Genomic DNA, 27,626 nt, shown 5'->3' on the forward strand with positions numbered 1-27,626 from the left:
GCAACTTTAAATCACTTTTTCATTTAAATTAGCCTATCCGTCGAAGTAAATTTCCTTACAATTAACTGTGTAGCTTTTCAAAGAGAGATAACGAAAATAAAATACGTATAAAATAATCGCCGAACCATCACTGCAAATATTGGCAATGCGTGCTAAAATTCAGTTTGATTCAGTGACACTAGAGTACTGGTTCGTTCTCTTGAATGACTTAGGAAAGCTCGTAACGAAACTATATTGAAATCAGTGAGTGAGTTGGCTTAGTGGCAAAGCAGATTATTTTTCACGGCAGCAATTTCAAGCTGGAGATTCAAATTTCTCCGAAAAAGAATTTCCGAAGCATATGATGGCGGTACCATATTTTTTCTTATCCACTTTAACGCAAATTAATCACTGCTGTCGTTTATAAATTTAGAATGGCGTAAATTCATTTTCTTTTCCACGGATATCGTCATTCGAAACAAAATCTCATTTCAAGAAGAATTTTGAAAAATATTCCAGACAGTTTTTCTTCTCCATCACGTTCTTTTTCGTACTATACGAATGTTCTATCGTCTTCAGTAATATGTAGACAGCGATGACTCCCACTTAGCGGATGTAGTCGAGTCGGTGAAAACGTGGGAGGTTGGCACATGAAGCAACCTGCATCCTTAGCCTTCGCGGCACCAAGAGCCGACGAGGACGGAAGCGGACGAAACTGAGCTACCGAAGCAGGAGTCAAACTCCAAGATCGAATGCCCAATCGAAATAAATATCATTGGATGGAATGCACTGAAGAAACTCACGTCCCTGCTGGCATTTGGGCCGTCGGAGTTTTTTCTTTCGGGCTCCGTGGCGAGGTTTTTTTCCTATCCTTAGATTCACATTACGTCTTGCTGTTTATGTCTAACTAATACTCAGTTCAGTAGCCGATTGGGTCTATGCTATGAGTAGTAGATGTGGTAGAGCTCTGTGAGAGATGTAGTCCGAAGTAATTACACGTTTTTCAATTTTAAAAAGAGGCATTTAAAAAAATGAACATATTGTATATGCACATTGCTCAAAGAGGATGTAAATGGCGAGTGTATTTAAACGACGAAAGTTATTAAAGTAATGATTCCATGTACAGTTTGTGGATTGGGTTAAGTAACATGCTAGGAAAGAAAGGTTAAAGGGTTCAAGTCACGACTATGCAAATAAACCTACTAGTTGGTAATAGGAATTAGCGCCGTGAGAGATTCATGCAAGAGTTATAACATGCCAAGAGAAGCATGCAAATATATCAAGCATTAGCTAAGCATAAGCTACTAGTTGATAATACTAGCTATGGCTAGCATTGACAAATAGGGTATGTAAATACAGAGCCTATTTAATTTAGTCCGTGTAAAGTTATTCTAGAGCTAAACTATTAAGTCGTGTGAGGTGTTGGGGATGTCGCATGACTACTGAATTCTCAAGCGATTAATTATTCGTTGAAATGTTAAACTCCTTCCTTACATACCCGTTCGGACGGTTGACTGTAGAGTGATTTTTGACGACCGTTTCTGCATCTTCAGGCCTTATTACGGACTCAGTAACGGTTCATATGCGATGCATCACGGCCTCTGCTTTTTCCACCATTTCAAGGACAATTTCTTCGAAGTTCGACGGAAAACAGAGGATTAGGATAACATAAAACCTTATTTATCAATTTTCAACTACCAGTGTGTGCATGGCTTATTGCATATAATAGGGTGGTTTCCTATAATTTTTTTTTGCCTGAGTGGGAAGATTATTACTCCACTTCAACTCACTATTCGCATTTTCCTTTCCCTTATTTCGGCCCCGCTATAATTGTTGTTAGTTTCACGTTCGATGCATCACTGTTTAATCCTCCTCATCCATTTCAAGGACGAATTCCTCGAAATAAGGCGAAAATTAAAATATAGAGCCTCGTAAATCCTCAGTTTTCGATTTTGAAACTTCGGGCGTCCGTACAATATTTGTATTTCATCCGAAAAATTGAGCTAATTATTGGTTGAAAAGAAATGAAATCTGAAAAAAATGTGCATTGCACTTTGATTAATTTTTAAATATTGTATCAAAACGAAGGTAGAATCGTAATTTCGAAGTCTGAGAAGTATTTAACCCTAAGGCGTTTTCTGTTGTTTATCTAAACCAGATTTTACAGATTGAAATGTATTGTTCAACTGAACGGGTAAAGCGTGTCAATAATATAGATATAAAATTACGATGTTGGTTTGTTTACCAATTTATCACATCTACATACAGTAAAACCTCTTTACATCGTAATGGAGGGGACCAACATTTGCACAATTTGATGTTTGGAGGTTCCCTATAGAGAGGTTTCTGTGATAGGCACCATTTTTGTCATATCTTTCGGAAATGAAAGGCACTACGTCTTCTTAACAATTATATTTATGTGTTTAAACAAACATGCATGTATTAGTGAACATACATTTATCATCTAATAAATACAGAAAGCGAGCGCTATCACGTGATTTTTACCATGATTCGGGAGAAAACGATGTGATCTCTTTTAATTCAAATTCAATGTAAAAAGGTTCACTGCGTAGAGGTTTTACTGTATATTACATATGATTTTTGTCATTTAAAGTTAAATGACTTAGTTACGAACCGAAAACTTGCAATTAAAAAATGAGTTATGGATTACAAATGCGAGGGTCGTTCGATAATTCCTTAGAATTTCCGAGAGATGGCACTCCTAATATCAGAAATTATTTTTTCCCCTGTAAGCATCGTTCTTGACTAGTCAGCTGTTACAGTTTCATTTAAATCCATGTCACAGTTTCATTGTTGTTGCGTAGTTATGAAAAATTAAAAAAGGTTCAGGGAATTTCTTCTCAAGGCCTGTTCACACAATACATTTACATGTTCGATTTAAGGTCTGAATGTATGAACTCGTGAATTAACACGAAAATGCATTGTATAACTTGTGCGAACGCATGTACTGACAATAGAACCTGTTCTGATTTGGTTCATGCATTAGTATTTATGTTCCGTTCCGGTCCACGAAAGTCATTCACGCAAACAGACATTAAGGAACTCGTACGTGTTAATGTATCGTTTGAACAGACCTTTTGTCTGAACACCAACGCTGATTTTCACTGGGAGATTTCTTTTGCTTCATTGCTTTCGATGTGTTCTTGGTGCAATATTGGAAAAGGTGAAGTTAACGTTTTGGAGAAATAAAACGGATCATATTTTACGCCGATTTACTAAGCATTCATTCATTATGTCTGGAAGAGAGACATACCTATGGTGTTTCAGCAGTTTGTTAGGTTCAAGTGCTTATAAATTTGAGCGTTTGCACTGTTGGGGCTTAAATAACACCAGAACGTTAAGTGAGAACAATAATCTCACACTGTGGAAATCGCCGTGGATGAGGAGGTTGAAAGCGTAATAAGCGCTATTTGTCAAGATTGTGCTGCATCTTCCAGCATGCATACATTCTTTATACCTGTCAATTATTCAGGTTAAGTATTTCATATGATTGATGATGGAATTAACATATAAAAAAATTAATTTTATAGAGAGATACATAGGTTTTTCTAAAACTGGGGCAAACAGTCTATTGGCACCACGTAAACCCATTGTTTACTGGACTCTGACGTCACTCTCAGCCAATAGGGCGATGGGTCGTTTTGAGCGCAAGATTAATATTCAATTTTCAAATTGGAATTTTACGAATAACAAGCAGGTTAGGGAAGAACTGCTTTCACTGTGATTTTCAGCGCGAAAGATATTTTTTTAAATCGCATAATCATCCATTTTCAGTGGAATTCCCCATTCTTCTGACGATGACGTTTTTTGCTGATTGAATAGAGACCAGCACGAATTAAGCTTGCAGCGGATGGGCAGTGTATATTCCGTCAGAACCTTGGTTGCTATAATAAGACCTCAATTGAATTTCTACCGCCTCGTTCCTGAGAAAGACAACCTTGAGAAGGAAAGTCAATTTTCCCGCATTATAGTAAGGCACAGAGCCGCCATATTCGTGTTAAAATTATTTCGTTACAAATTGAAGCGTTTTCAATATGTTTGGCGAGTTACCATGGGAATCTGTACCAACAATAAGTAAATGCGGAGAAGTTTTCTTTTCTTATGCTAGTGGACGAGAAACACATCCTTTGTTTGCCGTCTTAAGGCTGGGACACAATCAACGCTAACGTGAAACGGTATACGGGATCCGGGAGAACGTGAGACGGGGAACGCCACCGTGCGGTCACCATTGACGTTCCCGTGGCCGGAAAGAAAATTGACTAACGCCCGCGCAGTGGTTTTGTTTGTGGTCTTCAGTCTTCTCGTTTGTGTGTAGGAAGAGTTTTGAAGAATGTTCGAAATCGACGAGGATAGTATGCACGTAAATTAAATTAAGTAATGGCTTACCTTGACTGACTTCTCTTCAGCTCACGTTGCACAACAACAACTGCTATATTCAGCAATGGGCGCCAACAATGCTGTATCGCTGTAAACAGATGGCTCCCATTTTCGGGCTCCTCTGATTGGCTTTCCGTATATGGGACACGGGAAGAGATGAAAGTTGCCCATCTCTCGTGTTTACGTACTCTCCGTAAACGGTGGTTGTGTCCCTTCCATAAGCTTTCCCTTCCGCCATCTTTTTACCGATTCCCGATAATGGCTCGCGTCTCATGTTAGCGTTCATTGTGTCCCGGCCTTTACTAAGGTATACGTGATCATTAGACGACAATAAAGGAAATAAAGAAATAAATAAATATAATGGAAAACAGAGAGATTTTTAAATGTCGTTCTTTCCTCGTGCTATTGAGGGTAGCAACGGTGTCTCGATTAATAAAACAAATGGCGTCACTCGCTTGGCCGTATCCAATATGTTTTTTTCCTTCCATAGTTCTAACTTTGAATAGATTCATTCTAGGAATTTAAGCAATCTAACATTTTCTGATATTTTCAGAATGATACCATTAATTTCAAACAATAAGTACACCAGGATGTCTTCCCGAACCATAAAAGTTTTTAAAAATTGTATTCGTAATGTTGTTTGAGGAGTTGCTTTTTATACGTAAACGGCTGTTGTCGTAACATCCCATGCCACGCACCTTTTATGAGGATTTCGGGATAGAACGTTTATGTAGATGAAATCGACGAAGATGGCAGTTAGAGCGTTCTCTAAGTCTAATTTAAAAGTTTGTTTGATGGTCTTCGTATATATTTTACTCCGCAAGATGCATCAATAGGCTTATGGCAGGGGATGACAAGGCTTTTAATAGACATTAACCTAGAGGAGAGATTTAAGTGTGTGTTGTGGGAGTTTTGACGCTTGTCTAGTTTATCTGACCACTAATTAATTGTGCGCAGGAAATCAAATTGCTATACGTATCTCTTGGGCGAATTATCTCTCGAATTGCCTCATTTCTGACCGATCTGAAATTATAGTTCGGTTCTTGCATAATGTACTCTTTTCCACGCATTTTAAGTGTCCTTCCTCGATTTTTCAAGCTGTCAAGAAGTTATTTCCAGTTTTTTATTATTTTATTTGCCCATGTCTCACTTTATATTTACGGTGTGTGCTAGTATTTAGTTTGTGGATATCATTTATTATTGAAGTACTTATTATAGCTTGTGTATTGAGTTGGCAGCGGAACCGATTCGCGATCTCGCATGTTGTGTGCAGACGGTTTTGCTGAGCGGTCGTATTCGTGAAAGCAATGAAATGGCGATATTCTGTCACATTGTCATGGAATAAGTTTCTTTTAACAATAAGGGCATGTCTTGTGTTTCATTAACTATATATTGCTTCTTCGTCAAAACTTTCGCGGGTGCTCGTCATTATGATTAAAAACTTTTTGGGCTATGTCGCCGCGTCAATTCTTTGGGTGGCCCCAGCGTTTCCCGACAGGGGCTGGTCGCTTTTTCAAGGAATTATGAAGAGATGAGAATTTAAGGAGGGGAGCGGGAGGTTGGGGGAGTGGGTTGCTTCTTGTTTTTTTCTCACTACGGGTTGCCAAGTACGGCTAATTTTAATGCCGGTATCCCTGTTAAAATTATTCTTATCTTTTTGGATATTTCAATAGCTTCTCGGGCGAGTCTCTGTTTAAAACCGTTTTACTTTGCCAAGTACGGCTAATTTTAATGCCGGTATCCCTGTTAAAATTATTCTTATCTTCTTTGGATATTTCAATAGCTTCTCGGGCGAGTCTCTGTTTAAAACCTTTTTACTTCGGCGACGATTTTGGCTTCCTCGAGGTCTATTGTGTGCCCAAGCGCTGCGTGTTCGGCTACCGCGGACTTTGTTGACTGTCCCATTCGAATCGGTCTCTCGTGCTCCTCTAGGCGTTTTTTGACCGACCTGCCTGTTTCGCCGAAGTAGTTCTTCCCGTACGTCTGGCAAGGAATTCGGTAGACCCCTTCCCCTTGTAGTGGAGTTCTATCCTTGACGGTGTTTAGGAGATGCTTTATCTGTGTGTGAGGCGAGAAGATAGTCCTTATCTGGAATTTTCGTAGGATATTTCCTATTACATCAGTCGTCCCCAATGCATGGCAGGAAGGCTTTCTTCTGGTCGTTGAGGTCGTTTGTGGATGAGTTCGCGGCTTCTGCGGTGTTGTTTTTGATTTCATTTTCTTTTTGATGACTTTATAAAGAGTGCGAGAGATACCTCTGTCGTCGAATCCATTTCCCCGTAGAATGGCCTCTAGCTTCCATCTCTCTTCGGCAAAGTTTTTTCTGGTCACTTATCGTGTAGGAGCGGTGAATCAAAGTGTTTACCACTCCATTTATTTGGGCTGGGTGATGGTGAGATAAATTTATTGCTGTTGGTTTTCGATACAATGTATGCCCAAGTGTTCCATCCGTCTTCTTTTCCACGAGAACGTCCAAGAATGGAAGTTTTCCGTCTTCCTCCACCTCCACTGTAAACTTTATGTTGTCGTTGATCCCGTTCAAATAGGTATAGAATTCTTGAAGCTTTTCCTTGCCGTGTGTCCAAATTATAAAAATGTCGTCGATATATCTTACCCAAATCTTAAGGCTTGTGGGCGGCGGTCTGAATTGCTGTTTCTTCTATGCGTTCCATAAATATGTTTGCAATTGCTGGGGAAAGAGGGGAACCCATGGCTACTCCAGACGTCTGTTGATAAAAATTATTCCTCCAAAAAACTGCTCTTAAGGCAAATCTCTGCCGGCTTGGCGATGATTTCTCCGAATCTGTCTTTGATGACATTTACTGCCTCGTCACAAGTAATATATTTGTGAAGAGCGATGTCACTTCAAAGCTGACTAGGATGTCTTCTTTTTTTGACCTGGATGCCACTAATAATCCGAAGAAAACGTTGAGTTTTTCACGTATGATTTCGCCTCTTCTACTGCGGGCTGTAAAATCGGCGCCAGGTATTTCGCTAATTTATATGTTGGTGAGTCAATGGCGCTGACAATGGGCCTAAGGGGCACTCCTTCCTTATGAATTTTTGGTAGGCCGTAGACACAAGGAGTTTTCGAATCCTGTGGGTTGATTCTTCTTCTTTCGGCGGGATCCGGTACACAAGTCTTTGTTATTTCTGTCACTATCCTTTTGTATCGGGAAGTTGGGTCTCTGTCGATCTTTTGATAAGGTCCTTCCGCAAGTAGTTCTTCCATCTTCTTATCATATTCTTCTTTCTCTAGGACGACAGTCGCCTTGCCTTTGTCTGCTGGTGAAATCACGATGTTGTCATTTTCTTTCAATTTTCGAAGGGCTTCTCTCTCCGCCATGGCGCATGGGCGATTGCATCCCCCACTTCTTTGTCAAAATAGTTAGGCATAGAGTCGCTCACTTATCTTGTTTGTTAAATTTACGCTGTGGAACAAATTGATTCCGGAAGTGGTTACAGAGTGGCCCCTTGATTGCAAAGCTTAAATTTCTGTTAACCTCATTTTATCTCGTTCACTCAGGCAGTATATTTTTCTGGGTGCAGTATTTCATCCTCATGCCCATTAGTCTTACATTGTCTCATTGGATACCATGTGCATGGAGGCAATTCTTGTCATATTATGCTTAATATTTGAATGATTATAATCATGATGCTTGGATCATATATTATATCATTATTTATACGGAACAAATTAATGTTGAATTTTCAACTAACGAAATGCCATTGGTTTATACTTTTCTCAGTGCTATTAAATTGAATGCCTTGAAAAATCTATCATTTTATCTCGTTCACTCAGGCAGTATATTTTTCCGGATGCAGTATTTCATCCTCATGCCCATTACTCATACATTGTCTCATCGGATACCTTGTGCATGGAGGAAGTCATATCTTATTCTGTCCTCTGATGCTGTATTGTCTTCTCTTTCCTTGTCCAATCTGCAGAATCTCAGACATAAAACGGACTTCAACTTTGTACGCAACATCTTGAACCCGACTTTTGACTGCCCTGAACTCCTCTCTCAGTTGAATTTTAGAATACCGACTCTTTCCACCCGCTCGCTCTCTCCCTACTCCATCTGCCTGTTATTCCCAGGATTTCCCTGACCAAGCGCTCACCCTTATATCGCCTCTCCTCCCTTCTGAATTCGCTCCCTCCTTCCATAGATCCTCTTTACCTGTCACGCAAAAAATTCACCGCACAAGCTATGACCCATATGTCTGCTAATTAAATGCTATACATCCCTTCTGGTTAATTCTTTGTTTGTTTTTATGTTGTTATTGTATTGTGTCTAATACATGTCATTGTTAAAAATTTCATTGTAAACTGGCGTTACGTCTGTATGTGAAATTTACTTAAATAAATATATAAATGGTGGTAGTGTGCTTCTGGTTTTTCTTATTCATTCTGAGGATTCGGCAGGCGTCTTGTCGAACCATCTCAGCCTCGCTGGGTGGTAGGTGACCAATCGCGCTCTCTACTCCGCTAATGACTTCTTCCACTGGAATTTTCTTTGGCGTCAGCGCGTAATTGAATCCTTTTAGAAGGATCGACTGGGCGTCCGGGTCCAGGGGGTGTTTTGAGAGGTTGACGATGAGTCGTTCCGAATGGAGAAAGTCAACCGCCCGGTATACCCGACAGCAGTACCAAAATGGATAACTAAAGAACTACGTGCAAATACGCAGGGACTCCACACAAACAATAATAAAGCAATGGCGTGGAATGGACGAAAGGTTAAAGAGGATTAAGAAACCAATTCATTGAATGAAACATGTTAATGAAGATATTGTGTGTAGGGAAGTGAAGTACATTTCTACAACAATGTGAGTGAAAGAGTTAAATTATTAGATTCGCTCAGCTATAAACAAATAGGTAACTCCTCTTTAATGCAATGAAGATAATCGACAGGGTCAACATACCGAATATACGACTCATAGAATTTACCCATTTCTCAGAATTTGATAAAAATAAATCAACAGAGAGAGTCAACCTTTTTTGGTAGACTACAAGATTTCATCAATTCCTCAGCATGTAATCAACACAAATCCACAGAAAGAGTCAACATTTATGGTGGACTACTTGCTTTCATCAATTCGTCAGGATGTAATCAACACAAATCCACAGAAAGAGTCAACATATTTGGTAGACCACTAGATTTCATCAGTTGCTTCTTATTAATTGCTAGCTAATTGCGAGAAAACGGCAATTAGAAAATGGAAGCAGTACCAATATTAGCCGTACGTGGCGCTGCCGTCGGGAGGTTGACTCCTTCTCCATTCTCTATGACTCGATTGGACGGCGACCTGTGCCTCGCCTTGTGGATTGTGTGGTTTCTGCGAATTTCGTAATCTTGTGAATTTCCTCTTCTGTTTCTCCCTCGTAGTCTCCGCCACTGCGATCATGTGTGATGCCGTCCTGTCCTTTCAAGCCTCTCGAAATCTTCCCTCATCATGGCATTGGCGAGAATATGTGTACGTTGAAAGGCTCCTTGCCGACGTGGTCCAGTTCGCGGCGGGTCCCTTGAATAGCTTGTCTCGTAGTAATTGCTTGCTGGCATTGTGAAGAATCCGGGGTGTGCGTCGGTTGTGCTGCAGTCTCAGAAAATATGGCAGGATCTGCTGGTCTCGGCAACGTAGTAAAAAAAAGACAGTTGGCACGGAAGCGATGACTTCTTGGTTCGCAGTTTGTCGAATTCCTTCGATCACTGTCGGAATTCCTCCCCATGGAGGCGTCGCAATTCTTCGTTAAAAACATTTGCGGGTACTCGTCGTTATGATTAGAAACTTTTGGGCTATGTCGCCGCGTCAATGCTTTGGGTGGCCCCAACGTTTCCCGACAGATGCTGGTCGCTTTTTCAAGGGATTCTGAAGAGATGAGAATTTAAAATCTTTTATATAGGTATCTGCGTCAGGTGGTGGGGGGAGGGGAGCGGGAGGTTGGGGGGGTAGGTTGCTGCTTGTTTATTCTCACCATGGGTTGCCAAGTACGGCTAATTTTAATGCCGTTGTCCCTGTTGAAATTGTTCTTCTCTTCCTTGGATATTTCAATAGCTTCCCGGACGAGTCTCTGATTAAATCCTTTAACTTTGGCGAGGACCTTGCCTTCCGTCTGGGGCGCCGGAAGGCGCTTGAGGGGGCTTACAGACTTGGGTCGGGAAACTATACCATTTTTCTGAACTGACGGCGGCTGACCTTGAGCGTGCTCGAAACCCACCCACTCGTCTAACCAATCACAGAAGAGCGACAGGAGAAAGTGTGGAAGAGCCCGCAGTCTCTCTCCGAACTCCGCGCAGTGCACATCGCTCTCCAGCTAACAGTGTTGCCAAGCCGAATCTTTGGAGATCACACAGTGGTCGTTCTGCCCATAGATCTTTTATACAAAATGAGGATAGAGAGCATCCATCAAACAGAATCTACAAGAAAAAAAGGGTTTAGAAAGAACATAATAGTAATTAGAAACCATACAGTCTAAACGAGATTCAGTTGGCATAAGGCAATAGAAAAAAGAGAAACCTGAAGAACTGATTGAGGGCTCAGCCTCAGCTCACACTCAAATAGGCATAATGCAGCCTAAAAATAGTCGTTACAGTTACATGCATGGAATTGGAAGCCATACAGATTCCGTAAAATACATTCTGTTCAGGTAGCCGAGTGAGTTGAAAATAGATTGAAAATAAATCTTACTTGTTTTCAATCTTGATTGATTAATTAGGTGTTCGAATATTATTTCACGAACTAAGTAATCTGTTTGATTTTCTTCAAGATCTTGCTCCAGAATATGGTCCCTTAAATGTAGAAATAGGGAAGTAATAGCTGTGAATACTTCCATCGTCAATACAAGGGAAATATCCTTGTTCCATAACTTGCCGGATGCCTGAGCTATCCTAAATGCTTTTATTTTCTTATTAAATAGCGCATGCATTGCATTACACGCATCGTTACTCAGTAATAAATATATCCATGGCTAACATGGCTTAATTTTAACAGGGAAAAACTTAGCAGTGAAAAGAAAGACAAATTCCTTTCAGGAATCTCTCATCGCAACCGAAGGCACTACGCGTATTCACCATAACGCTGACCCGAGTCACGTGATACACGACCACGCTTGCGTGACGTCATGCGCCATCTACCTATATGAAAGATCTATGGTTCTGCCGCCCCCGAAAGTCCGGGGAAGACAACATTCCAGTAGACGCGATTTTTCTTGATTTCAAAAAGGCATTTGATAAAGTACCCCACGGAAAGTTAATAATAAAACTGAAATCTTATGGTCTAGACGAAAATGTCATTTCCTGGATTAGAGAATTTTTGAGCGACCGCGTCCAAAGAGTAGTATTAGACGGTGCAGTCTCCAATGAGGTTAGAGTGACTTCTGGCGTTCCTCAGGGTAGTGTCATTGGCCCACTCCTATTCCTTCTTTATATAAACGACATTGGCGAAGTAGTGCAGAGTAAGTTACGATTATTTGCAGACGACGCTGTAGTTTACAGAGAAATCCGTTCCAGCAAAGATATAGATGAACTAACGAATGACCTTGCTGCTATCCAAGCTTGGTGCGATGCTTGGCAGTTAGAATTAAATTTGGAAAAATGCGTCGTAATGAATTTCTGGAAGAAGAATAACTCCCTACAGCGTAACTATGTCATTCGGGGCACGCAGTTAAAGGCAGTTGAATCTGTGAAATATCTAGGGGTTAGACTCAATAATGATCTATCGTGGAATAAACATATTCGAGAAATAACCGGTCAAGCTAATCGTAAAATGGGTTTTGTTAAAAGAATATTAGAAAAGTGCGACGACAAAGTGAGAGAAATTAGCTACTTTTCCCTCGTTAGACCACATTTGGAATACGCTGCCAGTGTTTGGGACCCTCATGAAAAAGGCTTAATAACAGAGTTAGAACGCGTGCAAAGAAGAGCTGCCAGGTATGTGAAAGGTCGTTACGATAGTCTTGTTAGTGTAACTGACCTCTTAGATAAACTCGGATGGGAATCTCTATCGGACCGTAGATTGAAAAATAGACTAAACCTTTTAGATAAATTCAAGAGCAGTGTCTTTTCTGACGAAGTTAACCATATCTTGCGGACGCCAACGTACTACGGAAGATCAGATCATATAAATAAAATAAGAGAGATAGATTGCAGAACAGACAGATTCCGAATGTCATTTTTTCCACGATCAATAAGAGATTATAACGGCAGCAATAGAACGCGTAAATAGATTGCATGACTTGTAGTGTAGCCTACTAACCTATGTAAAACTTAATTCATGTTTCTGAATTTCTATTCTATATTCTATTTCTAACTGCATATAGTAGTATAGTTTGTTATTATACGGGACGTTTCTTGGACGGTGTGGTGTGCATGTGGGAGTCCAAATGCATGCTGCATGCTGGTGATTGATCATCCCCTGCCAAACACCCTAGAGGTGGCTCGCAGGGTAATTTGTAGATGCAGATGTAGATGAAAGTACCGTTATTCCCAAGGCTGGCAACGCCGATCGGCCATATGGAGGGGAGCTGAGGGGAAAAGGGAAGGGGATGGAGGGGAACGGAGAGGTGGAAGGGGCAGCGCTTCTCATTGGCTAGTTTCTATTTTCCACCCAGCCGCCGCACAGTGGGCTGAAATCGAAAAAAGCTAGCCAAAAATGATTTTTTTCACTTTTTAATTTGGAAAAAACTATTACATTTTCAAATTATAGAACGATCAGTGACCACATTACTGAAATAATTTTATTTATAACTAATTTTTTTAAAGCAGGAGACATCTGTCAAATTAATGAAAAATGATCGCAAATTTTTTTCCCCATTTTTTGAAAAAATTGACTGAAGTTTTTTTCTACTGTTGCGTTAAGTTTAAAAATGCCTAAATTTAAATCATTACATAATATAAATTAACATTTTTAGAATCCATTGTAGTGAAAGTTTTAATTTTAGCGATAATATTTATAAGTTTTTTTTAAACAATTAAAATGTCCTATTTTTCACGTATTTTTAACATAATGTAGAGAAAAACTTGATGTTTTTCACTTTGCTTCACAAAGTGTTTAGCACCACATTATAAAATGAAGTGTCAACTTTAGTTATCAATTGAAAAATCCTGCCCCAATTTGCCACCCCGCCTCTCCCATCATGTTACGTGCATGAATGTCCAACCGCCCGACGCGGTGGTTAGATGCTAACCTTTGTTCAGACTTAGCTGTAGTCGACGATAATTCGCCAAAAGTGAGGCGAAATTACAGTTGTCTACAATTATATACTCTGTATACATTTAGCATGCCATATTAGTCTTATTGTTCCAATTTTTCCAAGGGCACATTACGATTTCCTTCATAAGTCATATAATGGACTCAACGATTGCGCCGGTAAGTCAGATTCTTGTCCCGGGAAGCAGGCGGCTGCAAAGAATTATATATTAATTCTTGGAAAGCCCAATTCTTAACACTATACACTTGCATATTCTGCTATCCGTACTCTTCTAGGCCTTTTATAACTCCCATCAGCTCAAAGACTGGAAAGGGCACACGTGTGGCGGAGCGCCGCGGCGCAGTGGTGGCGGGCACTACCCTGCCGACCGCGTTAATCCCTATTGTACCCGAAAACCCAACCACCGTGTTATGATTCTTATCTGGCGTTAAAGAAGTTCTGTACTCGTTTCATAACTGTCCGTTTGTAGAAATGCCGCTTATTGCTTTATTGCCTCGATCTATGAAAGGGTTATTGCACTGTTGAGGATCGCTTCCCTTCGCACGGGGTTTTCCACAAATGCTTCTCCCCAATTGGTTGAAAACTATTCTCTTCCACAATTTTACCGAGAAAATTAGTCAGTTTGTCTTCATGAGTGCGAAAGGATGTGCGTGCTTGTGCTATGGAAGCGAAGAACGAGGATTTTTTCCCTATATCGTGAAATTTCACAGTTGAGGCCGAACTGCCACTAGTGAAGGATATCTCGGAACGATAAAAAGGTACGTTTTCCAAGTAAAATATCTCTGTGATCGTGTGTATTATTAAGGGAAATATGTTCTAATTTCGCTTTCCTAACGCGGTGATTTAGATTGCAAATATTTCGGATGACAGAAAATGGAGCGCTTGAAAGTAACCCGCAAAGAAATACATGACGTTATTGTTATTGAAAGTGGAAATTCGCTGTCGTCAAAACGTGAATTGGCCCTTCAATATCTTTAAGATAAGTTAAAATTGGGGAAAGACGAGAAGACAAAGGAAATGTTGAAGAATATCATGGATAAATACGTTTTCAATGGGTATATCCAGATATGGAAAGAATGCAAGAGAACCAGTGTCAGGTTTGTAGTAAAATTTCGATGTTGTTTAGAGAAGGATATACCGCTCCCAACAAATATGCATGAATCTCTTCTTGAGACTCCTTGTTAAAGCATGGTCAAGACACGACTAATGATGGGAACACTACCCGACGTTTTTTCTGAACCTAAGCTAACATCAGAAATTACCGGTATGTTTACCATCAAAAAGTCATATTATATAGATTTTTATTTATTTATTCCAAAATTTGTTATGAATATTTAAAATTTTTTGGAAGAAGGATTTGGTGAGGACTTTTTTTCCTTTTTCAAAAGGCATTAGCGAGGAACTCATCTCAAGGTTTGCCTCTATTTTAAAAGCTGGACTGGACATCTGGACTTGAGATAGATTACGCCAATTTCAGCGAGTACTGCTCAGAAACCTCATCCCTTTTTGTGGATATGTATCCGTGATACTACATGCCTCCCACGGTGCACAAAGTGCAGTTTCATGCAGCATCACTTGCCAAGGCAGCAGTGCTTCCAATTGGCAAATTTTCTTAGGAGGGCTTTGGAATCTCTCCACAAAGATATCAGAAGATTCGGAGTGCACCACACGCGAAAAATTTTGCGCTTAGAAGAAATGGGAGATCTTTTCCGAAGGCTCCTCCTTACTTCGGATTATCTAATATCCAATAGTTATGCATGTATAAATGCTAAAAGAAATGTTTCAAAGGATATACGAAACTTACTTGTATTAGAGGAGTCAACTTCTGATGAGGACAGTGACGGCTGGTAATCCGATGAAAACTGGTAGTGGGCTGGTAAATTTATCCCTAATGTTTTCTTATGTTTTATATATTTATGTTAATATATTATGGTTCATAAATAATTTTATGTGGCATTTTGGTTTATGGTATAAATGTTTTGCTAGGTGATTTCTTATGTGTGTCCTTTCAAAGTGTTAACGCAAAATTAGTTGACTAAATCATTAATAATGTTTAAAAAATAATTTATGTATTTTATATGAACATTTTTTTTTAAATTATTAAATTTCATGTTAAAATACTTACTTTTTTATTCCTAACTATTAATTTCAATTAAAAGTTCCCTCTTAACTGAAGCCGTCCAAATAGTCGATTTTTGGTTTTTTTCCGTCTCCGCGAATTTGTTTAAAAAATTTCCCAGGATCAATTTTTCGTCAAAATATCTTTATATTCATGTTATATAACCCAAATATGAATAGTAGGAAAAATTTCCTCGAGATAATTATAAAAATATGGAAGATATGATTTTGGGCCAGCTTTTTTCGATTTCAGCCCACTGTGCGCCGTCAGCTCGGAAAAATGGTATAGTAGTCTCCCAGTTGACAAATTGTCTCCTTTCTCCGGCGGGACGCGCTAGAGACTTGGGGCGGGCGAAAACTCTCGCGCAGGCGCTTCACAAATCTCCTTTCTCCCATTTTCGGGAGAAAACAGAGTTACAGACTTGCCCTCCTGCTAACCGTTGCAATGTGTTCAACCTTCCTCAAAGGAGTCAGCCATGAATTACCCAACATTTCTTTACCCCCTGCGTAATATCCTCTTTTGTAACCTTGTTGGTGATTCAGCATGATTTGTTGTTTGTACATGTTTACAAATTGGTATTTGGTGAGCGTGTTCGGGTGTCGTATTAGTCTTACTTGTCTTTTGTAATTCATTAGGGGCCACTTTGCCTTTGATCCCCTCAAATTGTCAATCCACAGTTGTCTTCTTTAGGACATCATACCTATTGATGTGGCTGAGGTTTTTTTTAGAAGATTTCTATTTTCTCCAACTTTTCTTTACACCTCCTCGTTACTTACTTGGTCAATATGTTGTGCCGTCATCATTCTTAAGCTGCACAATATTTCGAATGCCTTTACTCCTGAATTGGTACTTGGTACATTACTATAAAACGACCGTTGTCAACTGGCCTTTCATTATGTATAAGAGATTAGGAAGTGGAGGCCATTGATCATCGAGGGCCCTTGCCTAGAAATGGAGTTTTTTTTTTTTAAAGAGTCCATTTCCCTACTTTAAGCACACGATTCCACGAAGTCCATTCTCCGTAGTAGTGTTTAGAATGCCCTCAAAGAAAGAAAACCTTTCAGTGCACCTCTTGCAGTGCCCAGCGATTGCATAATAAGGTTTTGCGTCGATTTGGAGGTTTTGGCCAGCTTTTTAAACGATTCTAGCCCACTGTGCGTCTTGGGGCCATTTACCATTTACATCACGCGGCATACACCCGTACTATGTACCCGTACCGTAATCACCGTGAGCTAAGAAAGCTTTGATCAAGAAATTACCGAAAGCAAATTTTAATAATCGACTAGTAACTCATCTCTCCATTGGACAAAATTATGAATCCTTATTACCTATCATTCCATTTTCAAAGCTTTGACGGCACGTAATACTTGAAACAGAAATAGTATACTGTCTTGTATGCTACGTACTAATAAGGAATACAATTTTTTTCACTGTGGTTGTGGAAGATTTCTCGGGGAAAATCAAGGCTATTTCTATGGTCTATAAAACAATAACATTACTGTGATTAATTTATTAAAATCTAGAAGATTTGTTGTAGAAGATTTTTCCGAACAACGTTTATTTGTGGAGCCAAGAGTGGGAACTCGAACTTAATCGGAGCAAATGCATGACGGTACATTTCTTGCGAAATTCGTCCGACGATAACCATGTTTATGCAATGAATGGCATTAACATGAAGGCGACAGACGAAATGAAGGAGTTTAGATAACCTGGAACCTCTCATGGGGAACACATATAAGGAATATCTGCGGCATAGCCCTGAAGAAATTAGGATTCGTCAAGCGTATTGTGGGAAGATTTTCGGATGAGAAAGTAAAAGAAAGGTGCTATTTCGCCACTCGTCCGACCGCACTTGAATATGCAGCGATGTCACATGGGATCCTGTACAGAAAGATTTAATCCGCGAACTGAATAAAATACAAAGGAAGGCTGCGCGGTTAGTCTATAAAACTGCTACTGGCGTACAGACAGTGTTACCCAGATGTTAAGTAAATTAATTAATTTAAATGATGAATGATGAAAAAAAATCTTAAAAAAAACCCTTCAAATGGGAGGCGAAGGAGTGTTAGTTAAGATGGTATAACATCTTTTTTCAATAACACTATTAACAAAAACACTGCATGAGGATGAATTTAGCTATTTTGCACTCAATTTACACTCCCTTCAAAACAAACGATTTTGAGGTTTTGGCCAGCTTTTTAAACGATTCCAGCCTACTGTGCGTCTGGGACATTTACCGTTACATCACGCGATATAAACCCGTGTGTCTTTCTTTAAATACTTATTGTAGTATCTTTTTTTTACAAATCTTAGATTAAACCTTTATTTTATCCTAAGAAACCTTTCACGACAATTGTAAAAATTTGTGCTATTAATCTTTTATTACCGCATTTGATCAAAAGTTTTGTACAATATTTAATTTTAATCAGAAACAGATAAAATATTTATTCATGGGGGCGTTGAAAACCTCCTTCAAAAAATCCTTCATTCTCCTGAATAGGGAAGTGCACTAGTGTTTCAAATGCACCAAACACATTTTTTAAATTAGAGTTCAGAATAACATAATGTCGTAAAACCACAGTTTAAATCCTAATAGTGAATACTTGATTCGAGATGACCGTCTGAAATATGGAAAAATTCAAAGGCCGCGAAAACGGGTGTCCATGTTGAATATTGGCCGTGACGTCACAAGGCAGTAGCAGAAGGCAGCTTCTATGCCGTTTAGTTCTACCACTATTATTGCATAGAAAAATTACAGAATTTGAGGGTGCCCGTTTTTTGCTGTCATAAAATATCTTCAGATTATATATGTGGCTGCTTCTCTTTTGAGTAAACGACTTCATCATTGCGTAATATATTAATATTCATTTACGTGTCAACTTCAAGTTTAGAAAGAGTAGTACGAATAGCACATTGAATATTTAATAAATGCATGATGGCATTTATTTTTCGCTGGGTATATTTTGGCACGATGCCGTTTATCATGCCAAAACTTTTTTTGTAAGAACCGAGTCAAACTAATAAACCTATTTCAGACGTTTGCTGCAAGACTTATTCGTTGCGTATGTATTCACGCCGGCCGGAACGTTCGCCCTTCGCTACTAGAATCATGGGATGTTAGCCTTATTTCCGAGCTAGCTGGTTGTTGCAATGGTTCGCTGTCCAGGATGGGTTCAAGAAAAGATAATCTTGGTTGGGAGAAGGAAAATTCCAACGATTTATAAATGGTATACCAAACTTTGATGTATGGTTACTGAATTTTTGAATAAGGAGGACAGGTTCAACGCTCCATGGAAATGCGAGACGTTAAGGCTAACAAGGGGAGACCGCGTACCTTGCTGCATCTTTTTCAATTAGGGCGTAATTAATTAATTTTCATGCGTTACTTTTTACAAGTTATGTATATAAATCCAAAATATCCTCAATTTCCCAATGGGTCCAATGGGTCGGATGGTGTAGTGGTAGATTGCACGAGTGAAAGGAAAGATTTTACCCGAAGGACCGTGGTTCAAGTCTACGTTATGGCATAATTTTTTGTTGCCTTCATTGTGATCATACGGCGTCTAGTTTATCATTAATTATAATTGCAGCAATCATTGACATGAGACAATTTTTTTTATCGTCATTATGGCGTTTAGGTATTTTAGCACTGTCATTACAAACGCCGAGATACGATGACTACAAGGGTTGGTGTGCGCTAAAATGTTAATTTTTTCTTTGCTTATACTGACCAACTTCCACATTAAAAATGAAAACCACTCTTGCAAGAGCACATACCACTAAAGGCTCGCGGCAAGCAACAATATGCGTACAGGCATAATTAATAAGAACACAAAGCGAATATAAAATGCCATATATCTCGAACACTTGTAATTCACATTACTCCAAAGGGAGTTTACTTACTCAGTACATACCTCAGTACCTTGTACTCAGTACCTACCAGTTTACCTCAGTAGCAGTGCTAAAAGAACCATTCTGAAATATAATTTCAACTAACAAATAGGATGAAACAAAAGTTAATAACCCTGGACCGGGCTCGCTGGCGTATAAAATACGTCAATCTTTGAAAACCAAGGATTTCGACATTGTACGTACATTCTGGGCTATAATGGTCTCGTGTATTCTTACAATGTACTTTGACTGCCTGTAATGCGAGTTTTCAAAGTTCGAGGTATTGTAGCTAATTTTTTAGATCAGCAAGATGAACCCGTCACCAGTGGAGTACAAATTACGCCGCGCGACCTGCCGTGTACCTTTATATCTGTATCACCTATAAATGTACTAATTTCAACAAATAAAGATTAACTTTAACAAAAATCGTTTGTTATCATATATGCACATATCATGGGCAAAGTACGCATTTTGCTCGGTCGTGTAAAAAAACAGTCGCGCCATAATTATTTAACCAAACTACTTTCAGTTAATAAATTACGTAGGTCTACGGGGAAGATGCTATATTTTGACTCAACACACTTTCTGATGTGACTGAGGTACCTATTAAGTAAATTATTATAATATAAATATCAATTTGATCTTACAATACCTTAAAATGATCTTCAAAACAGAATATCATCGATAGGTAAGAGTCAGGAGCAGCCTTGAACCATTTATTCCGTATAGCTTGTGCTTAATGCACGGGAATGAATATCTTCTCCAGGCTTTTGTTTCGACGTCGAGATGAAATTTGGAACTAAAAATCATTTATAATTCTATTTTGAATTCATGTTTTCGGTACTAGACGACATTTTTAGGAAGCAAACTCCACCGATTCCCGGAAACTCTCGCCGAGCTAAAGAAGGCGACGGAATACAGCGATACTCCACTGGTGACTACTGCCTTGTGACGTCACATCTCAATCAAGATGGAGGCACTGTGTTTCAGCGCAACATGAAATTTTCCGAATTTCAAAACGTTTTAAAGTGCATACCCCAGATGCAGAAAATAAAAGTGACTATACTAATGTTTCTTTTTTAGGCTAAACTTTCAAATTCTTCAATAAAAAAAAATTAGTGCACTTCCCTATTTTTTCATCGTTTGATGGATTACAGAAATCTATTTTGTTACCTGATTAAAATTACGAGATCACATAGCAAATATTGAAAACAAATTGATTTGTGAATTAATAGCATGAAATGGCAAAAATCATTTGGCATATAACCTAATGTATTGATTAATATTGATATTCACCAATAGGTTAAAAAAAACTTAATTAAAATTACGACATCATTTTTATTTATTTCAGGGTGAACAAAGACAGCCGTTTCCCAGGAGTAAAAAGATCGTGCGGTTATCTTAAGCAATAAGAAAGCTGACACAATCAAGATGATACAAGATGTTTCTATGACAACGGAAGGCGTGTTTGCAGCTGATGGATCTCTTATGAAGTAGATGGTTTTCAGTGATGAGCAGAAGGCTGCTTATTGCTGAGGTTATATTTTATTATAATTTAGTTATTCTGATTCATGCTGTTAATATACTGTGTCTTTCCCTACAGAATTCATCGGAAGATAAGCTAATTAGCAATGTTATATGTACCGCGGTATGATGGTAAAATGAAGTCTCTCTCTTTGATGATTGTAGTTAAAGAGGGACGACTTGGTAATATGAGGTATGAGTTGAATTCAGCTCTTGGTTAAAATCGGATCCGATGAGGTTATTATATGGTTATGGACCCATATAGTGTATGGGTATTCTTATGAGAATTCTCGTGAACGGAAAGTTCACAAAACAGCAACTTGAAAAGAGTGAAATCTTAAAAAGGCGCCATAAATACAAAAGGTATCAAAAGTTGCAAATAAAACAGGCCTAAAATACAAACCTTAAGTTGGGACGGATAAAGGTCCCAAGTTGAGTAATTTTTAATGTGTGAATAGGTTTTGCTTTGTTTTGCGATGCATTTTTGGGTTACATGTATACTTGTATCTCATGTTCATGAGCACTAATCAGCTCTGTTACAGGATGGAAGAGAGAATACAACGATGAGATCTCGAAGAAAAACAGCGATACGACATGCGTGCGTACACGGCTTTTTATCCAATGCGTTGCGTATTTGAGCGAAAATTACGTTTTGATCGTACGAACGGCGAAAAGATTGGAGTGATTCGTGTGTCCTCCACTTTTAGGAGGAGAAGAAAGAAGACAACGAAAGAAGAGGACATCGCGAAGAATAAAACGAAGAAATTAGAGTGGATTTTGGGCCTTTAGGGCCGTGATCATTGCGTAGAGTAAGGCTAGGGTTTTTAACATGCGTTATTTTAGTTTTTTTGTGTCGAACCGAGGTTTTACATGCGCTGTACACCATTGCAGTGTACGGGGATGAAACTCTGTCATTTGATTGGAAAGTGGTAATTTCCTCCTTGTGTCACGGTGACTTCCCGTACATTGTAGTGGGGCGTATGCGATTCCTTGGGGGAAGGGTAATTTATTTTCCTTGTATGTATTCTCTCCCTCTCTCCCCAGGGTCTAGGTCATCAGAACTTCACGTGAAGAGGACCCCAGCTTCAAAACTAGGTTAGCTTTTGGGCCAATATGGCTATGAATCATAGCGTCGAGTAAGGCTAGGATTTTTAGCTTGCGTTAATTTTAGTTTTTTTTTGTGTCGAACCGAGGTTTTACATGCGCTGTAAACCATTGCAGTGTATGGGGATGAAACTGTGTCATTTGATTGGAAAGTGGTAATTTCCTCCTTGTGTCACGGTGACTTCCCGTACATTGTAGTGGGGCGTATGCGATTCCTTGGGGGAAGGGTCATTTATTTTCCTTGTATGTATTCTCTCCCTCTCTCCCCAGGGTCTAGGTCATCAGAACTTCACGTGAAGAGGACCCCAGCTTCAAAACTAGGTTAGCTTTTGGGCCAATATGGCTATGAATCATAGCGTCGAGTAATGCTAGGATGTTTAGCTTGCGTTAATTTTAGTTTTTTTGTGTCGAACCGAGGTTTTACATGCGCTGTAAACCGTTGCAGTGTACGGGGATGAAACTGTGTCATTTGATTGGAAAGTGGTAATTTCCTCCTTGTGTCACGGTGACTTCCCGTGCATTGTAGTGGGGCGTATGCGATTCCTTGGGGGAAGGGTAATTTATTTTCTTTGTATGTAATCTCTCCCTCTCTCCCCAGGGTCTAGGTCATCAGAACTTCACGTGAAGAGGACCCCAGCTTCAAAACTAGGTTAGCTTTTGGGCCATTATGGCTATGAATCATAGCGTCGAGTAAGGCTAGGATTTTTAGCTTGCGTCAATTTTAGTTTGTTTGTGTCGAACCGAGGTTTTACATGCGCTGTAAACCATTGCAATGTATGGGCATGATACTGTGTCACTTGGATGGAAAAGTGGTAATTTCCTCCTTGTGTCACGGTGACTCCCCGTGCATTGTAGTGGGGTGTATGTGATTCCTCGGGGGAAGTTTTTTGTTATCCTTGTATGTACTAACCCGCTCTCTTCATAGGCTGTAGATATTCCCTTGGCCGAATATATGAAGACTTCTGAAGATTGAGGCCTTCAGTTAACTGAAAAAATGATCTGAAGATAAATCAACCAGGAATTTCTTCTCATGGAAATCGGTAAGAATAAAATTTTAAATGTATTTCTCTATTTCTCTGTTTGATGTTGTTTTGGTTTTTATATTTTATCACATCGTCAGATTAATGGTATAATGTTTTGTGGACGAGTAGTTTTTATAATTTCTCCCATGAACTATTAAGATTCTCAATTTGTTGAGCAATTCACATGCGATCTATCTCTTTTTTCTCAGTTGAGTGCCATATAAAATTGATTGCCCCAAAAATCGATGCTAACATTACAAAATGGTATGCAGGTCTATTCAACATGAGTTATTGATAAGCTATTACTATTTCAATTTATTTTAATGTATCCAATTGAGTTTATATTTTTTTTAAATTCGTAATGCATATTACACCATTTTGAATATCCTAATCTTCCCTAGCTATTTCTGTGTCTATGATATGTGACATCATATATTTTCTGAGATTAATAATGCATTTAAATTAATTCCTTTTGTTCAAAGATCATTTTTCCTCGGGTCACACGTATACATCATGATCAGTTTTTAAAAAACTTTTTGGAGCCTTTTTTGAATGCTCAAACTCTGCATTAATCTGTGCAATCATTTATCCATATTCGTGATTTATTTCCGTTCCTTTTTTAAGAAATCGACTCTTTCCTAAAAAAATTCCTAAAGTTTTCATTTTTCTGAATATAACTTTTTTATTTTTGTATATATATATGAATACCTTTGTATGCGTAGATTACACTTATCCTGTTGGCTTCTCAAAATAACTATTCATTGGAAATGACTTTAAATCACTTATCACACACCTTTTCAATTTTCAATTTTACGCCGAGATTAGTTCAATTCCCTTTTCTCTCTCTCCTCAGCTACAAGTCATCGCTGATGATCACGGAGTAATCTGGTGGGAAAATGGCGCTATTCCGGAATGTAGTACTGTACTGACATCACACCAAAAGGTAAGGAAATCGTTCTAATATGCCTTTTTCTGGGTGTCCGTTAATTATTTCAAAAGTGTGCTATGTGAACATCTTTAAAAAAAGTAAAACAAGATACTCCTCTTCTCATTAAATGCTGTAATATTATTTTTGTTAGACTTGTTCGTTGTGGTATATTGCAAAACATCTGCTGCCTTTGGTACGAGACTTAAAGTGCTGCAGGCAGTAAGGGATTTTTATTCGGAGACCTAACCACTTCCTCAATTTTCGTCATTTCTTTTCGAGTGCAGGGAAAGGAGAATTAATTAATGAAGTATTAATATTTAAAAAAATGAAATCATTATTCCGATCTCTCCAACTCTTCTATAGCATCCCTTACGGTTACCGTTAATTTCAGTATTTTTCATTCAGCCAGGGTGGATATACGAAATTCAGCCCAATATATGTTTGGTAATAACTCTCACAGCTGAATCAATTTATGCTGAAAATTAGCATTGAACGATGAAGAGTACACATTTTCATTAAAAATTCTCTATTTTTTCTCAGTGTTTTTCCATACTTTAAAAAAATATAAGATCGGTAGCCTTTAAAAATAGTTCATCAAGTTCGGTGCATGCTCTTCTGATTTCTTTAAATTTTCCCTTCGATGACCTTTCCTATGATAAATAAAAAAAGAATAATTTTCACAAAACCATTGTCGCATGTGATTTTATAGCCGTTCCTCCTCCGTTTTATCAACAAGTTGTCACTTGTTGTCCAGTCGTACGAGTATTACTTCCAGCTTTGTGAAATTAGAATGACAAAATATGTATACGTGATTGTAATTTGATCTGGAGAATTGAATTCTTTGGAGTACCTGACCGAAAAGTCTAGCAGTTATGTGAATAGATAATTTAAGGTGCTCATAGATAGATTTTTTGTTTTGGTTGAAAAGAAATTTCGTTGTAGCTCATTTGGCATCAAACTCTTTAATGGTGCCATAAATGGGAATAATGGGACAAAAATGGGATGTCTCTATCAATTTTTGAAATCACACGACTGGAGAAGATACGATTTAACTCTAAATAACTTAAAAAATTTAATATTATTTCGTAAAATATTGGACAGGAAAATATTTATCAACGCCTTTCACACCATCTAATTTTTGGCAAATTCTAAATGTTTACGTGCATTGATAATGGTATCCAGAATTTTTTAACTAATAAAATTAATAATTACACAGTAGTTGGACAATAAAAATTAATATTAATTTCCATAAGAGTCACATTTTTCACATCCGTTTCATCCAAGATGATGATTTATGCCTCGTGTTCTTAGGAAGAAATGATTTTTCGTGCACAAAATCTTATTTGCTTCAATTGACGATTGCGCAAACTACGTGACTACAGGTGAATTTGGAAGTATCGTGATGTTCACATTCTTTTTTTTGTACGTCTTTTTGGTGGAATTTGATTTTTTTGTAATATTATCATGAGAATGTATTTAACATCATATTTTACCGCTACGTATCAGTGAATCTTATTTTTTTCAAATCGGTACGTTCCAAGTTTTGTTGTTTAGTACATTGAAAATTGCAAATTATTTATTTTTTCAAGGTTAAAAATGTCAGTTAATCCTTTCATGCGTCAATTTTATTTTCTACTTCGCTATATGAACTCTGAAATCTTGGCGAATCTATGAATATTATAGCTGAAATTTCCCCTATCATTGTACAATCCATTTCTATTTAATCCTGAAGATGTTTTTTTTACGCTTCCTTAAAGATTTCCTGCAAGCCCCATCAGATGAAAATTAGTTTTTTTCAAATGATTTTCGTTGATTCTTTTACTCTTGTCTCCGTTTTGCTTGTGTTTCCAAGAATGATAAAATTAATATTTTTAGATAACATAAACTTTAAGAAGGAACCTAATATTCAGCAACTACCCGGACTAAGTTTTTCCGTTATTTCTAGAACTTAATCATGTGGGTCAAATCCTTTTTTATTTACAATTATGTTCTTATTCTTTAGCATTTGTTTATTTCAAGAATAATAACCTTTGTGCCGTACAAGGTGACCTTTCTTTCTCATGGATGAGTACATAGGATAATCTGTTTTATCAGCAGGGGGAGAAAGGGAGGCAGCTTGCAATGATGGACATTGAAGAAGGAGATTTAGGAATGAAATAAACGTGGAATGCCTCTACTTCCAATGGAATTGACTCAGGAACTCAGCAATTATAAAGAAGGAAACGAATTGTGTGGATTCATTACTGAAGAACTGAAGAGTCAAGAGATGAAGACACGATAGGAACATATGACCCATTTGAAGATTCAAGAGATGAAGAATGGCGGCGATCAGAAGTCTGAAGATTTAGATTATATTTTGCTTCGCATATATGTGTCTATTTCGATTGTATATGTGCCTTTTGTATTTTTTGATGAATATGATTTAATTTTTGTTTTAATGAGTGAATGGGATTTAGTTTGTGTGTGAGAATGGTATTTAGTTTGTGTGTGTATATGAGAGTAATTGAGTCAGTGTGCGATAGAGAACGTGCTTAATGGTGAAATTGTGTGTGTTATTATTGTGTAATGGCGTTGTTACTTTGTGTGAAGTGCATTATTTCGTGTGAATGAGGTATGCTATATTGTGTGAATGAGGTATGCTATTTATAGTGAATGAGGCATGTTAATTCGTGTGAATGTGGAATATTATATGATGTGTATAAGATATGCTATTTCGTGTGAATGACGGATCTTATTATGTGTGAATGAGGTATGCTTTTTTCGTGTGAATGAGCTATGGCTTTTTGTGCGAATGAAGTATGTTTTTCGCGTGAATGTGGAATATTATATGATGTGTGTTAGGTATACTATTTCGTGTGAATGACGGATCTTATTATGTGTGAATGAGGTATGTTTTTCGCGTAAATGTGGAATGTTAAATGATGTGAATGGTGTTTGCTATATCGTGTGAATGAGGGTATATTATTTAGTCTGAATGAGTATGTTATTTCGTGCGAATGTGGAATATTATATGACATGTGTTAGGTATGCTATTTCGAGTGAATGATGTATGTTAATTCGTGGAATGAGCTATGTTTTTTGTGTGAATGAAGTATGTTTTTCGCGTGAATGTGGAATGTTATATCATGTGAATGTTGTATGCTATATCGTGTGAATGAGGTATATTTTTTTCGAATGAATAAGGGTATGTTATGTAGTCTGAATGATGGTATGATATTTGGTGTGAATGAGATATTAATATGAGTGAGATTATTAGTTCGTAATTTCAGTTTGAGCGAGATTGTGTTATTGGGTGTGAATGAGAGGGGATTGTTTATTATAATTAAGCGTTTATTATCGATATATGTGTCTGAATCATGGTGTGGTGTTTTATATTGTGAATGACCTTGTGTTACGTAATGTGTGAATGAAGGTTTTATATATTTGGAGTGAATGAAAGTGCCATTTAGTTTT

This window comes from Ischnura elegans, chromosome 12 (genome assembly GCF_921293095.1).
Source record: "Ischnura elegans chromosome 12, ioIscEleg1.1, whole genome shotgun sequence".
Classification (NCBI taxonomy): domain Eukaryota; kingdom Metazoa; phylum Arthropoda; class Insecta; order Odonata; family Coenagrionidae; genus Ischnura; species Ischnura elegans.